The following is a 13,040-nucleotide window of genomic DNA, read 5'->3' as shown; positions in this document are numbered from 1 at the left end:
CAGTGTTTGAAATGTGACTCAAGTCTGATTCTTCTACTGTGTGTGAACTCTAAGCAGCTGCATTAAACAGCTGCTTTTCAAACCAGGCTCAATCCTATGACTCTGTGAATGTAAACTTTTGTCACCTGCATGAATAACAATCCTTGATCTAGTCAGGACTGCAGTGCTCCTGTGATCCCAGCTTATAGATGGAGGCTAGCATGAGAGGCTCAGCAGCTAAAGCAGCACACCTGGGTCTCCCAGCCTATTAAAAGCAGCCCTTTGCTTCACCTGCTTCACTAAACATTATTATTATTATTTAAGCAGAGTGGTGTGATTCATGTAGGCATTGCTGTGTGACAGGAGGACTTTTCTTGAAACAGCTCGTGTGACGTGAGCTGACGTAAAAACAGTGATGTTAGCTTGATTCTCTTGGCTAAAACTATTTTAAAAAGAGGGTCAATCATGCAAATCTGCCAATAGAAGCCAAAGTTACAGCCCCTCAGAGTTTAAAGAGAAAAGGCCCGTTTCCAACACTCGGTTGTGCAAAGGGAAACAGGCCCACAGTGCCTGAGTGTGTGGGTAATTCTTCAAATAATATTCAAAAGCAAACATTTTGAAGCATGTAAATAAAATTCAATCATTTCTGCTCTTCAATACCTAAGAAATGAAAACTGGCAGATGGTCCCAAAATGTGAAACGCCTGGCTATCTGTGCATTTAGTGCTGCAAGTTTTCACTGTTTACCTTCAGAAGCATAAATCTCTGCACAGATAATGTTCATATGTGGATTCCTGGTTTTCTGCAGTTAATTGTGACCCAAAGCGTATTTTTAAAGTGGTTCCAGGCAATAAAGTCTAAAAATAAATACATCTACTTCCTTTTTCTGTGTTCCAGCCTCAGTGACTCTGACACAGTGCTGTAATATTTACACCTCTGATGAAAACAGAGTTTGTAAGTTGCAGAGAAATACTCGACTCATTTTGGGCATTTACGAGCAGGAACCTCAGAAAGCCCCTCGCTGCTTCACTGGTTAAGAAGCAAAGCAAACATTAGTTCACAGTGATGTTAATTAAGGCCCAAAGTTTAGGAACGAACGTCAGCACTTCACTAATGAATGTAATGCTGATTCATGTGCTTGTTTTGTAATGTGCATGTTGTGCGTTGCTATTTCCCATATTCTTTGGCACTGATAGATGAAGAGTCTCAGGCAGGACCGAGGCTGCCAGCTGCTGACAGTGAGCAGGGAGAGAGCAGCAGAAGCTGGGCAAGAGCAGGGCACCTTCAGCCCCCTTCATCAGTCAGAAATCATTTGGGTGTCTGTGTGAAATGTCTGATTTTTAAAATCTTTTTGTAGACATATTTATTAAATGTTTAACAATTATATAGAAGAAAGACAATGTAAAGAACAAAACATGACAAAACCAAAATGAGTTGAAGTTATGAACTGTTTCTGAGACACAAATAACACCAGGATCCTTTTTGTGTAGCTGACAGCTGGTAACTGTGCAGGGGCGGGTCTAGCAAAGTGTTGCCAGGGGGGCAGGTAGGGCATTAACAGGGAGAGGGGGGCACAAAGAAATACTTTTCTTTCTTATTCTCATTTAAAATGTCGAGCTTTTAATAAATAATTATCTGAATCTTACAACAAACGTTTTCATCTGATGTAAAATGTATAGAAATCCATTATTGTACATAGTCATTTTTTAGGGTCCCATCATAATTTCTTCAGAAGTAAGTACTGCATATGATGCCAGTGTTTCCCACATTTTCTAGATTCTGCACCAGTACTGTGTGTAAAATGCATCAAAAAGTCCGTTTGATTCTTTCTCAGCTGTCTTTCTGTCTCCTTTCACTTTTTAAAGGTTGCCATGTTAGAAAACATATTTTGCCCTGCCGTGCTGTTTATTGATGTGGCAAATGAAAGGTTTATGAAAACATATCTAAATCTGTCATCAGTAATCAGCAATGATCATGTCTCACCTCTAGTCTCTGTCTTAATGTCAGGTTTCCACCGTGTGTTGTAGATGTTCAGGAGGTTAACTCGACCAACAGTCTACTTCCTGTTTAGAATACCAGGACAGGGAGGATGGTGCAGGTTTAAGTTTATTAGACTGATGCATGTATACCAACAAGACAGCGTCCATCACTGTGACAACAGCGTTTGTTTTCATTCAAAGGCTTCATGGTTTTTCCTTTAATACCTGGGGGGCCGGTCTCCAGTCAAAATGCCCGGGACCATTTTTTGTCCCAGTCCAGCCCTGGTGTCAGATCTGCATGCAGTGTCAATGAGACGATCAACAACAGATCAGACAAAACACTCAGGCGGACACTCCTCTGTAGAAGGAAACATGGAAAGTGTGAGGTAATCAGTGCACAACATCACTTTGTATTTCAGGCTGTTTTTATATAGAACTTCAGCACCAATGTAAAAGTTCTGGTTTGAGGAAGATGAAGAACATTTTCAGGAAGGATGCCGTCTGCAAGCAGAGCTGCTTGAACCTCAGCGCTGAGGTCCAGACTACTTCCTGTGAAGCCACGTGATGTAAATCTGCTGCTGTAACTTCACAGTTTACTGAAGCTAAATGCAACGTTACCATATAATCTGTTTTCAACAAAGGTTTCACTCCGTCCGGTGTTGATGGAATGATTCAGGCCGTACTCGTCAGGCTTCCCGTCGACCACACGCATTTCAGTCACAAACCCCGTGACTGACAACAAGGGAAACAGCAGAAGAAAAGATGTGAAAAATACTGGATGATGATGATGGAGGATTAACCGCGGTGGCTAAACTGTTTCCTGTCTTTGTGGGCGTACTCACAGGGAAGTTTCCAGGCACGTCAGTCTTGGTGGCTAAAGTCTCCATTTTCCAACATGTATCGCTACAGGTGCAAAGACACAACATTAATCATCAGTGTAAATATTTTAATGCTGTCCAAACGGTGTTTGCTTTGTCTGTCCTCTCGCACTCACAGAGGAAACGAGGACGCCACCTTCAACCCATCTTCAGTTGGCTCAACCATGGCCGGACTTCCTGTTGGCTTTGTGACAGCAAACCACTTGAAATGAGAGCAAACTGCAGTCAAGCACCACTTACAGCAACCTGTGGACACGCAAATGGAAAGCACTGAGAATCATACAGAAGCATAAGAGCTGTTTATTGTAACACGTGTGTGTGTGTGTGTGTGTGTGTGTGTGTGTGTGTGTGTGTGTGTGTGTGTGTGTGTGTGTGCACATTAATAACACACTGATGTATGTTAGTTTGATTTATGCTATATCTGAGAAAACAATTGCAGAATTTTACATCAAAGTTTCCAAAGCTGATGTTTTGTTGTTCACTCTGTTTTATATTCATATAGTTTGTTGTTTTTAAATCAGTGGACAAAATAAATATTATCACACAAAATCCAGGGTGAAACATAACCAAATAACCTAAATGGTGAAGTCATTATAGAAGTACATGTTGCAAAGGTCAGCCTCCTGTATAGACTGCTAAACTGTCTGGGGGGGCCCTGCCTGTCCTCGTTGGATAAGCTCCACCCCTTTTCCATAAGACGGAGACATTTGTATGAAAATAGATGGGCAGTAAAATAAAAAATAAAAAATATTATGGATGACTCTGTAAATCAAAGTCGGCCTGAGGCAGAAGCAGAAACCATGAGGAGCACAGCACCACTCCCAGAAGGGCACGAAGTGAAGCCATAGCTGCTGAAGAGTGAAGACGTGATGATGGAGGAGATCACAGATGAAGATCTGCTGCCTGCTGACTCTTTATATAGAAGAGTGAGACTATCTCCCCACCAGCAGCTGCACTTATACAAACCCCAGGTGCTGGGATGGCTTTGAACATGTGACATTTTCTGCAAACACATGGACAGTTTCATAAGCACAAAGATTATTCCTGCAGCGGCAGAATCGTATCCACTGTGTGAGAGGTGAACGTCAGACAGTTCTTAGAAAATGTAGTTTCTCTTTAAGCTTTTAACGTCTCTTTTACCCCCATTTGTCTAAAACTACTTGACAGCCCTTCATGTCAGAGGTTTATTACCTGTGCAGGATGGAGCACATGGTCTCAGTCAGGCTGGACACGATCACTCCTACAGGAAGTAAATGTGATTTTATTTCACCTGTGAAATGATGAAAAACAGCAGAATAGCTCACGCTAACAAACGGGTGTTGAAATGTTTCATTTTCTGCTGTTTCACAGGTCAAAAAGGGCGTCGAAGCAAACTGAAGCTGAGCTGCTGCTGCTGTTGTAGTGCAGCATCTGCTGTGTGCTTCATCAGAGAACCTTCTGTACACAGCAGACAGAGGCTGCTGCCACTGAAGTCCATCTGCTAGAGAGCTTTAAACACTGGTTATTGAAGTGGCTTTGATGATACTGATACACAGTCTTTGCTGCTGTCACAGGACAGGGATCCACCAGGGAGTAGTTGTCAGGATAAAGAGCCTTCGCTTCTCTAAATATAAACTGGATACTTGTAGGAAACTTTGGGAAGCAGCATTTTTCCTCATATCGTCTAAACTGAAGTTAGCTCAGGTGCTTCTTCCATACTTGCTCTGCAGAAAGCCAAAGAGTTTGGAGCTCTGCAAACATTTGCAGCACAGCTGGATGTTTGTAACTTTGGTCACCTCTGTATCATCCCTCAGATTCTTTCTGCACAGCTTTGAAACCACGACAGCACGAGTGATGCTGAGGAGACGTCCAGTTTAAACAGACCTTTATTCCTGGAACACAAACACATGAAGTGATGCTGCTAAAGAAGAACATTTAATCGCACTAATGAATCAAGCATCTGTTTGTCTGTCAGTCTGTCAACAGTTCCTCTGATCGACTTCAGACTTGGTGGGTATTTTGTTTTTGCAGCGGTCAAAGTCGATCAGCGTGTTGCTTTGTCTGCTGTAAATCTGCCTGTACAAAGGGAAACATGCATGTTTTAGATGCAAACTCACAACATGGCTGCATTTTTGTGATTATGTGTATTTTATATTGATTTATTCTATTATGTTTTGTATATGAATCTTTACAAGTGTGTCGATACAAAGGCTTGATTAAAACAAAGGTCTCAGCTGTGCTGTTAGGGATGCTCTCATATTTGTTTCAAATGTAATAAATCAAAGGATTTCAGGCTTTTCATCCTTTTTATTTGTTTGGTTCTAACAGCAGCTGGATAAAAACATGCAGGTGATGAATATAATTGTGTGATATTATGAGCATTGTGAATAAAGAAAGAGCAGAGATAGTAAAAAGGAAACAGGTGATGGACGTGAGATTTTCAGAACAAAAGCTCCTCAGTGAGACGATCACCTGGACACAAGGTCAGGCAGCTGGGACTCATCTAGAGAGCAAAATGGAAAAGTGATCTGTGCAGAACATCACTGTTGATTGCAGTTATTTACATCAGACTTCTTCTCTGAGATAAGAGCACCGTTTGTGGGAAAGATGACAGTATTTCCAGGCTGGATGCTGTTTGCAGGGAGAACTGAATGAAAGTCTCCTGCACCTCAGCGCTGAGGTCCACACCTGTGAACACAGATGAGCTCAATCTGCTGCAGCACGTAGAGCTTTACTGATCAGCAGGTTCAAAGGATTCAGCAGAGCGTAGAGTCAGAGCTAAATGCCACATCACCATAGAGTTTGTTAACAACAGCTTTCTTTGCCCTTTGTCTCGATGGACTGAATCAGGGATACTCGTCATACTTCACCTCAACCACGTCACTGAGAGACCCCAGCCTGACACAGCAGCAGAGATGATGAAAGCAGAAACAGCAAACAGATGCTTCAGTTGTGTTTCTCTGTGTGTGTGCGCTCACGCCCACTTGTGTGTGTGAACTTTCCACGTACCTCAGCTTGTTTCTCCAACATGAGCCATCAGGGCTGAAAAACATCACTAACACATGAATTCTTTCTCTTTTTGTTATCACCTGTGATCATGTGTCTCATGTTTCTGTCATTCACCAGTTCTTGTAGAGTTACGTGTAACTAGACTTCTGTGGGACGTAAATGATTGTTTTGTATGCAGATCTGTACAAAGGATGTAAACACTTGATTACAAAGGAGATCTCAGCTGTGTTGTTGTGGATGGACTTCAACGTATTTGTTAAAAAAGAGAATAAAGCAAAGTGTTTTAGCTGTTTGGGAGTTTTTGTTTGATTCCATTCAGTTTTATTTCTATGGAGTCAAATAATAAGAAAGGCTCTAGAACAGCCCTGAGTTTGTCCAGGTGACACTCCTCTGAAGAACAAAGACAAAGAGGAAGAAGGGGACTCGTTTTCAAGTCTTGTTTCTTTCAAAATAAAAGCTGAAATGTTTTGGAAGCATGATAATATTTCAGCCAGGATGCTGTCTCCAAGGAGACCTGCACCTCAGCGCTGAGCTCCACATCACGCCCTGTGAAAGCACAGATATAAATCTGCTGCAGTGAGAAGAACTTTACCCAACACAAGTGTAGAAGTAGACATTTGACTTTACCTACAACCTGTTAACAACAAAGCTTTCATTGCCTCTGCTGTTGATGTCATGTAGGACTAATCATACTTCACATCAGCCATGCACACGTCAGAGGATCTCCAGGCTTTCAGTAATAAAGCCAAGCAGATGATGTGAACATAGCAATAGTAAAACATGCATCATAATCAGCTGTATGTGTCGACTATGTGGCACCTCAGTCTTGTTGGCATGAAGAAAAGTTGTGTAACATGTAGCATAAGGGCTGCAAAGACATCATGTAGACAGCAGTCGTCTGTTAGTCGTAACGTATCTCCTGTTAAAGAGTTAAATGTGCGTTCTCCATCTCTGTCCTCTCACAGCTCGCCGTACACCAACTCCAGCTGTGGTAACCATGGCTGTGCCCATCAACACGCTGAAGCTGAGACGCCACCCGTCACTATGGCGACTCCAATAGGGTTACCTGTCAGCTGTGGACGCATGAAAGGAAAACAGCAGAAACACAGACATGTTTACTGGAACATTTCCTATTGACAGCTTTATGGAAAAGTGGGTTTAAACACTTTTCTATGTTTTATTTTGTTTATTTATGGATTTATTGTGAAAGGAATTTCAAAGTTTTAATTTGACCTTTCCCCTGTTTTTCATACAGACTGGAGACGAATGGATGGTGCTTTCTTTGTTTGTCTAAAGATAATGAATAAAACTCTACACACATCTTAAACCACCCTCCTTTCTATATATTTTGTTATATAAATGGAAAGTATATAAGACACAAACTGAGCTTATATGATACTAAGGACCCTGGAGGTCAGTCCACCTTTATAATTCAGCACAGCCTGGAGTCTTGGTCTTTTCTTGGATGTTGGTTCCCTTTGTTTCCATCCTCTGTTAAGATGTTTCAGTAATGTTGAGGTCTGGGGAGGCCAATCCATGGCTGACGTCCTGTGATGCTGCATTAGCAGTTTGTTCATAGTGAAAAATGAAGCCACTGCCAATCAGACATTTGCACAGTGGATCAACTTCTGATGGTACTGTCCTGAATTCCACACCTATAATATGTTTGCACATACTGATGAATATGTGCAGCTGATTTTCAGTCCAGTTCCTGTGTGACAGACGCCAGTCTTTCTGCCTGTGTCCTTCCTTAACAATAGAGCCATCCTTCCACTGAGACTGTTTCTGATGAGGCTTCACTGAGCAGTAGATGGATCCCTCAGCTCATCTAATCGTCCTATTTCTAACACATGACTGTCAGAAACTGTTAATCTGCTGCAGCTCTTTAACTCCTCCACTTCTTTTTTTGTAATCTCTTAGTTTCCTCATCTTTTAAGGTGGCACTGCACACCAGATCCAAAGTCAACATGCTGTTATATGATGGAGTTGAACCTGTAATGGAGTTTGATTTAAACCAATCAGCAATTAAGTGAATGATGATGAGCAAAGATGGTGGAGGTGGTGGATGAAGACCCGGACAGCTGTGGTTGGCTCCTCGTATAGAGCAGAGTGAGGTTGTGTTTGCACATTATTATAAAACCATGTTCACCATATATTTTAGCTGCAGACAATAACATGATTTCTTTGCTGTGGTGATTTTATTCCACTTTGGTAAAATGGAAAACCATCATTTCTTGCTGTAATTCACACATTATTCCAAGAGCCTCAACACGAGCCTTGTAGTCCGACCATATATAGACAAATCAATAGTTGTGTTTGTAACAGCTCACGAACATGAATCGTTCCACATTACTTTGAAATCATTGCAAACTAAACTGGAATAAATGAGTGTTTATATATAGTTTTGTCTCAGCTGTTCATACACAGTGTTTCAGTTCTTATCAGAGTCCCACCGTCTCACTGTGGTGAACCTTTAGCTCTGTTGGAAGCGTGTTGTTAGACCAGGTTTCCCTCATTTAAAAATAATCTCTCATTAGAAATGGACATGATGTCTAAGACATAGAAATGCTTATTATGGGTTCACTTGATGTCACTGAAAAGATGCACATGGGTAACGTGCAGGCCGTCCAGCTCCGAGGTTTATCTCCTCACCTCGAGTCTGCGACACTCTCTCCGTGTCCTCTCAGATAATGAATCAACACCCCCGAGCCATTCTAACTACCAGAAATCTCGAAGCACAGGCCGAGGGGGCGGTGTGGCAGCAATTTTTCACACCAGCCTATTAATTAATGAAAGACCAAGACAGACTTTTAATTCATTTGAAAGCCTGATGCTTAACATTGTCCACCCCAGCTGTGAAACTCAGAAACCAGTCTTACTTGTTATCATCTGTCGTCCACCTGGGCCTTACACAGAGTTTCTGTCTGATTTCTCAGACTTTATATCTAATTTAGTTCTGAGCTCAGATAAAATAATTATTGTGGGTGATTTTAACATCCATGTAGATGCTAAAAATGACAGCCTCAACATGGCATTTAATCTGTTATTAGACTCAATTGGTTTCTCTCAAAATGTAAAAGAACCCACCCACCACTTTAATCACACTCTAGATCTTGTTCTAACATATGGCATCGAACCTGAACATTTAACAGTGTTTCCTGAAAACCCTCTCCTGTCTGATCATTTCCTGATAACATTTACTTTTACAATAATTGATTACACAGCGGTGAAGAGTAGACTTTATCAAAGTAGATGTCTTTCTGAAAGCACTGTAACTAAGTTTAAGAATATAATCCACCCACTGTTATCATCTTCAATGCCCTGTACCAACACAGAGCAGAGTAGCTATCTGAACGCTACCCCAACAGAGGTCGATTATCTTGTTAATAATTTCACCTCCTCACTACGTACGACTCTGGATACTGTAGCTCCTGTGAAAACTAAGGCCTCAAATCAGAAGTACCTGACTCCGTGGTATAATTCTGAAACACGTACCCTAAAGCAGATGACTCGTAATCTGGAGAGGAAATGGCGTGTCACAAATCTAGAGGATCATCATTTAGCCTGGAGAAATAGTTTGCTGCTTTATAAGAAAGCCCTCCGCAAAGCCAGAACATCTTACTATTCATCACTGATTGAAGAAAATAAGAACAACCCCAGGTTTCTCTTCAGCACTGTAGCCAGGCTGACAAAAAGTCAGAGCTCTTTTGAGCCAACCATCCCTTTAACGTTAACTAGTAATGACTTCATGAACTTCTTCACAAATAAAATTTTTATCATTAGAGAAAAAATTACCAGTAATCATCCCACAGATGTAATATTATCTACAGCTACTCTTAGTACCACTGATGTTAAGTTAGACTCTTTTTCTCCAATTGATCTTTCTGAGTTAACTTCAATAATTACTTCCTCCAAACCATCAACGTGTCTTTTAGACCCCATTCCTACAAAACTGCTCAAAGAAGTCCTGCCATTAATTAATTCTTCGATCTTAAATATGATCAACCTATCTCTAATAATCGGCTATGTACCACAGGCCTTCAAGCTGGCTGTAGTTAAACCTTTACTCAAAAAGCATCTCTAGACCCAGCAGTCTTAGCTAATTATAGGCCAATCTCCAACCTTCCTTTCATATCAAAAATCCTTGAAAGAGTAGTTGTCAAACAGCTAACAGATCATCTGCAGAGGAATGGCTTATTTGAAGAGTTTCAGTCAGGTTTCAGAGCTCATCACAGCACAGAAACAGCTTTAGTGAAGGTTACAAATGATCTTCTTATGGCCTCTGACAGTGGACTCATCTCTGTGCTTGTCCTGCTAGACCTCAGTGCAGCGTTCGATACTGTCGACCATAATATCCTATTAGAGCGATTAGAACATGCTGTAGGTATTACAGGTACTGCACTGCAGTGGTTTGTATCATATCTATCTAATAGACTCCAGTTTGTGCATGTAAATGGAGAGTCCTCTTCACACACTGAGGTTAATCATGGAGTTCCACAGGGTTCAGTGCTAGGACCAATTCTGTTTACATTATACATGCTTCCCTTAGGCAGTATCATTAGAAGACATAGCATACATTTTCACTGCTATGCAGATGACACCCAGCTCTATCTGTCCATGAAGCCAGATAACACACACCAATTAGTTAAACTGCAGGAATGTCTTAAAGACATAAAGACCTGGATGGCCGCTAACTTTCTGCTTCTTAATTCAGATAAAACTGAGGTTATTGTACTCGGCCCTGAAAAGCTTAGAAATATGGTATCTAATCAGATTCTTACTCTGGATGGCATTACCTTGGCCTCCAGTAACACTGTGAGGAACCTTGGAGTCATGTTTGACCAGGACATGTCCTTCAACGCACATATTAAACAAATATGTAAGACTGCTTTCTTCCATTTGCGCAACATCTCTAAAGTTAGAAATATCCTGTCTCAGAGTGATGCTGAAAAACTAGTTCATGCATTTATTACTTCCAGGCTGGACGACTGTAATTCATTATTATCAGGATGTCCAAAAAACTCACTGAAAAGCCTTCAGCTAATCCAAAATGCTGCAGCAAGAGTCCTGACAGGGACTAGAAAGAGAGAGCATATTTCTCCTGTTTTGGCTTCCCTTCATTGGCTTCCTGTTAAATCCAGAATTGAATTCAAAATCCTGCTCCTCACATACAAGGTCTTAAATAATCAGGCCCCATCTTATCTTAATGACCTTGTAGTACCATATCACCCTATTAGAGCGCTCCGCTCTCGCTCTGCAGGCCTACTTGTTGTTCCTAGAGTATTTAAAAGTAGAATGGGAGGGAGAGCCTTCAGTTTTCAGGCCCCTCTTCTGTGGAACCAGCTTCCAGTTTGGATTCGGGAGACAGACACTATCTCTACTTTTAAGATTAGGCTTAAAACTTTCCTTTTTGCTAAAGCATATAGTTAGGGCTGGACCAGGTGACCCTGAATCCTCCCTTAGTTATGCTGCAATAGACGTAGGCTGCCGGGGATTCCCATGATGCATTGAGTTTTTCCTTTCCAGTCACCTTTCTCACTCACTATGTATTAATAGACCTCTCTGCATTGAATCATATCTGTTATTAACCTCTGTCTCTCTTCCACAGCATGTCTTTATCCTGTCTTCCTTCTCTCACCCCAACCGGTCGCAGCAGATGGCCGCCCCTCCCTGAGCCTGGTTCTGCCGGAGGTTTCTTCCTGTTAAAAGGGAGTTTTTCCTTCCCACTGTCGCCAAAGTGCTTGCTCATAGGGGGTCATATGATTGTTGGGTTTTTCTCTGTATCTATGAAGCGCCTTGAGGCGACTTTTGTTGTGATTTGGCGCTATATGAATAAAATTGAATTGAATTGAATTGAATAAGGGCGCGCACATTTCTGCACGATCTTCTAAATTACAAAGAGCGATTCACAAAACACTCATCACAAACCAAAAATGGCTCCACTGAGCGTCAAACTGTCACCAGAATTTACTGATAATCTAAAGACTCACAGAACTCATTTTGTCTCATTGTGTCTTAGTTTGAGACATAAGTGCATGATCATAATACTGTGTAGTTAGATGAGACAGAGCTGATGCTTGCTCTTAATTATCCTCTTCATGTTTCCCGAGCCTCAGCAGTGGAAGCTACCATGGATAGAAAGACTATGACTCATCTTAAATCTCAAATCTTTGTCTCCAAAGAGCTGCTGATGTGTCCGATATGATCCACAAGCTTAAACTAGGATTATAAGTGTGTGCAGTGATGTGTGTGAAACCTCTGAGGACTCACACGTGTGTGCTTCAGCCCACACACACATATGAAGCACTGCGACCTCACACAGAAGTGTTTTACACATCCAGCCTGAATCCTGATCATTTCTACAGTTTATTAAGTTCAGCTTCACCTGAACATCAGTGATGAAGCTGCTCTGACTCCATCACAGCTCACAGCTGTTGGAATGAGTCAAACAATGAAGAAGGTTCAGAAACAGCTGATGATTTTACAGAAACATGATGCAAACATGAAAATGGACACATGATTTTTTATTAACAGACACTGTTTATGTTTCACTGTGCATGACGTCATCAACACTGACACCAGGGGGCGCTCATCAGCAGCCTGAGGAACTGTGATAAGGGAGGGAGACGCAGTGTTGTGTGTACTGCAGTCGGACAGAAGGAAAAACTTCCTCCTGAAAACATTTTCATCCTTCCCAAAAGTGTTTGAGTCAAATGTTACAAATATATAAATACAATAAAACACAGGGTCTTACATAAAATTAGTGATGCAGTTGTGCACTGAGCACCTTTCCAATGTTCCTTCCTCAGATGAGTCCAGCTGCTGAACACATTAACATCTGTATGTAAATGTAGCCGAGAACCAACCTGAGCACTGCTGGGAAAATACAAAGGCAACCATCAAAGTGCTGTATTATCTTATTTATTCTGAATGTTGACTTAGATCCACACCACGATTTATGAAACTATAGAACTAAAATAACAACAATCGTCTGCTTCTTTAAAATTTCTTTCATTACATCAAACCAGTGAAAACTGAAAAAAACAAAGAGCTGTTAGCATGTTCAGACCAACTTTGAGACAGAGACTGTAAAGTTCTGCACTTTAAATCCTGCCTGTGTTCCTGCAAATGATTCACACTGAAAGTATCTTAGTTTAGTATTGAGTGAGCCACAAAGCAGCCTGATAGCTTTAAAACAGGAAAAGTAAATGAAATTG

General features: G+C 41.3%; 1 protein-coding gene and 2 long non-coding RNA genes across 3 annotated transcripts in view; 1 reads left to right on the top strand and 2 right to left on the bottom strand.

Moving 5' to 3' along the window:
* Nucleotides 1-13,040, bottom strand: part of LOC309704923 (uncharacterized protein) — a 535,689-nt gene that overhangs the window by 494,044 nt on the left and 28,605 nt on the right. The gene's annotated exons all lie outside the window — the stretch shown is intronic.
* Nucleotides 2,379-3,199, bottom strand: LOC309705046. The gene is made up of 3 exons (XR_014276455.1): nucleotides 2,952-3,199; nucleotides 2,800-2,860; nucleotides 2,379-2,689 (listed from the first exon to the last, which is right to left on the bottom strand). It is a non-coding gene; the product is annotated as an uncharacterized lncRNA (long non-coding RNA).
* Nucleotides 4,638-7,142, top strand: LOC309705038. The gene is made up of 3 exons (XR_014276448.1): nucleotides 4,638-4,824; nucleotides 6,789-6,975; nucleotides 7,079-7,142. It is a non-coding gene; the product is annotated as an uncharacterized lncRNA (long non-coding RNA).

Source organism: Aulonocara stuartgranti (assembly GCF_965226115.1).
Source record: "Aulonocara stuartgranti genome assembly, chromosome: 4".
Lineage (NCBI taxonomy): Eukaryota > Metazoa > Chordata > Actinopteri > Cichliformes > Cichlidae > Aulonocara > Aulonocara stuartgranti.
Note: the sequence above shows the minus strand (reverse complement) of the source record. Positions and strands in the feature narration are given on the sequence as shown.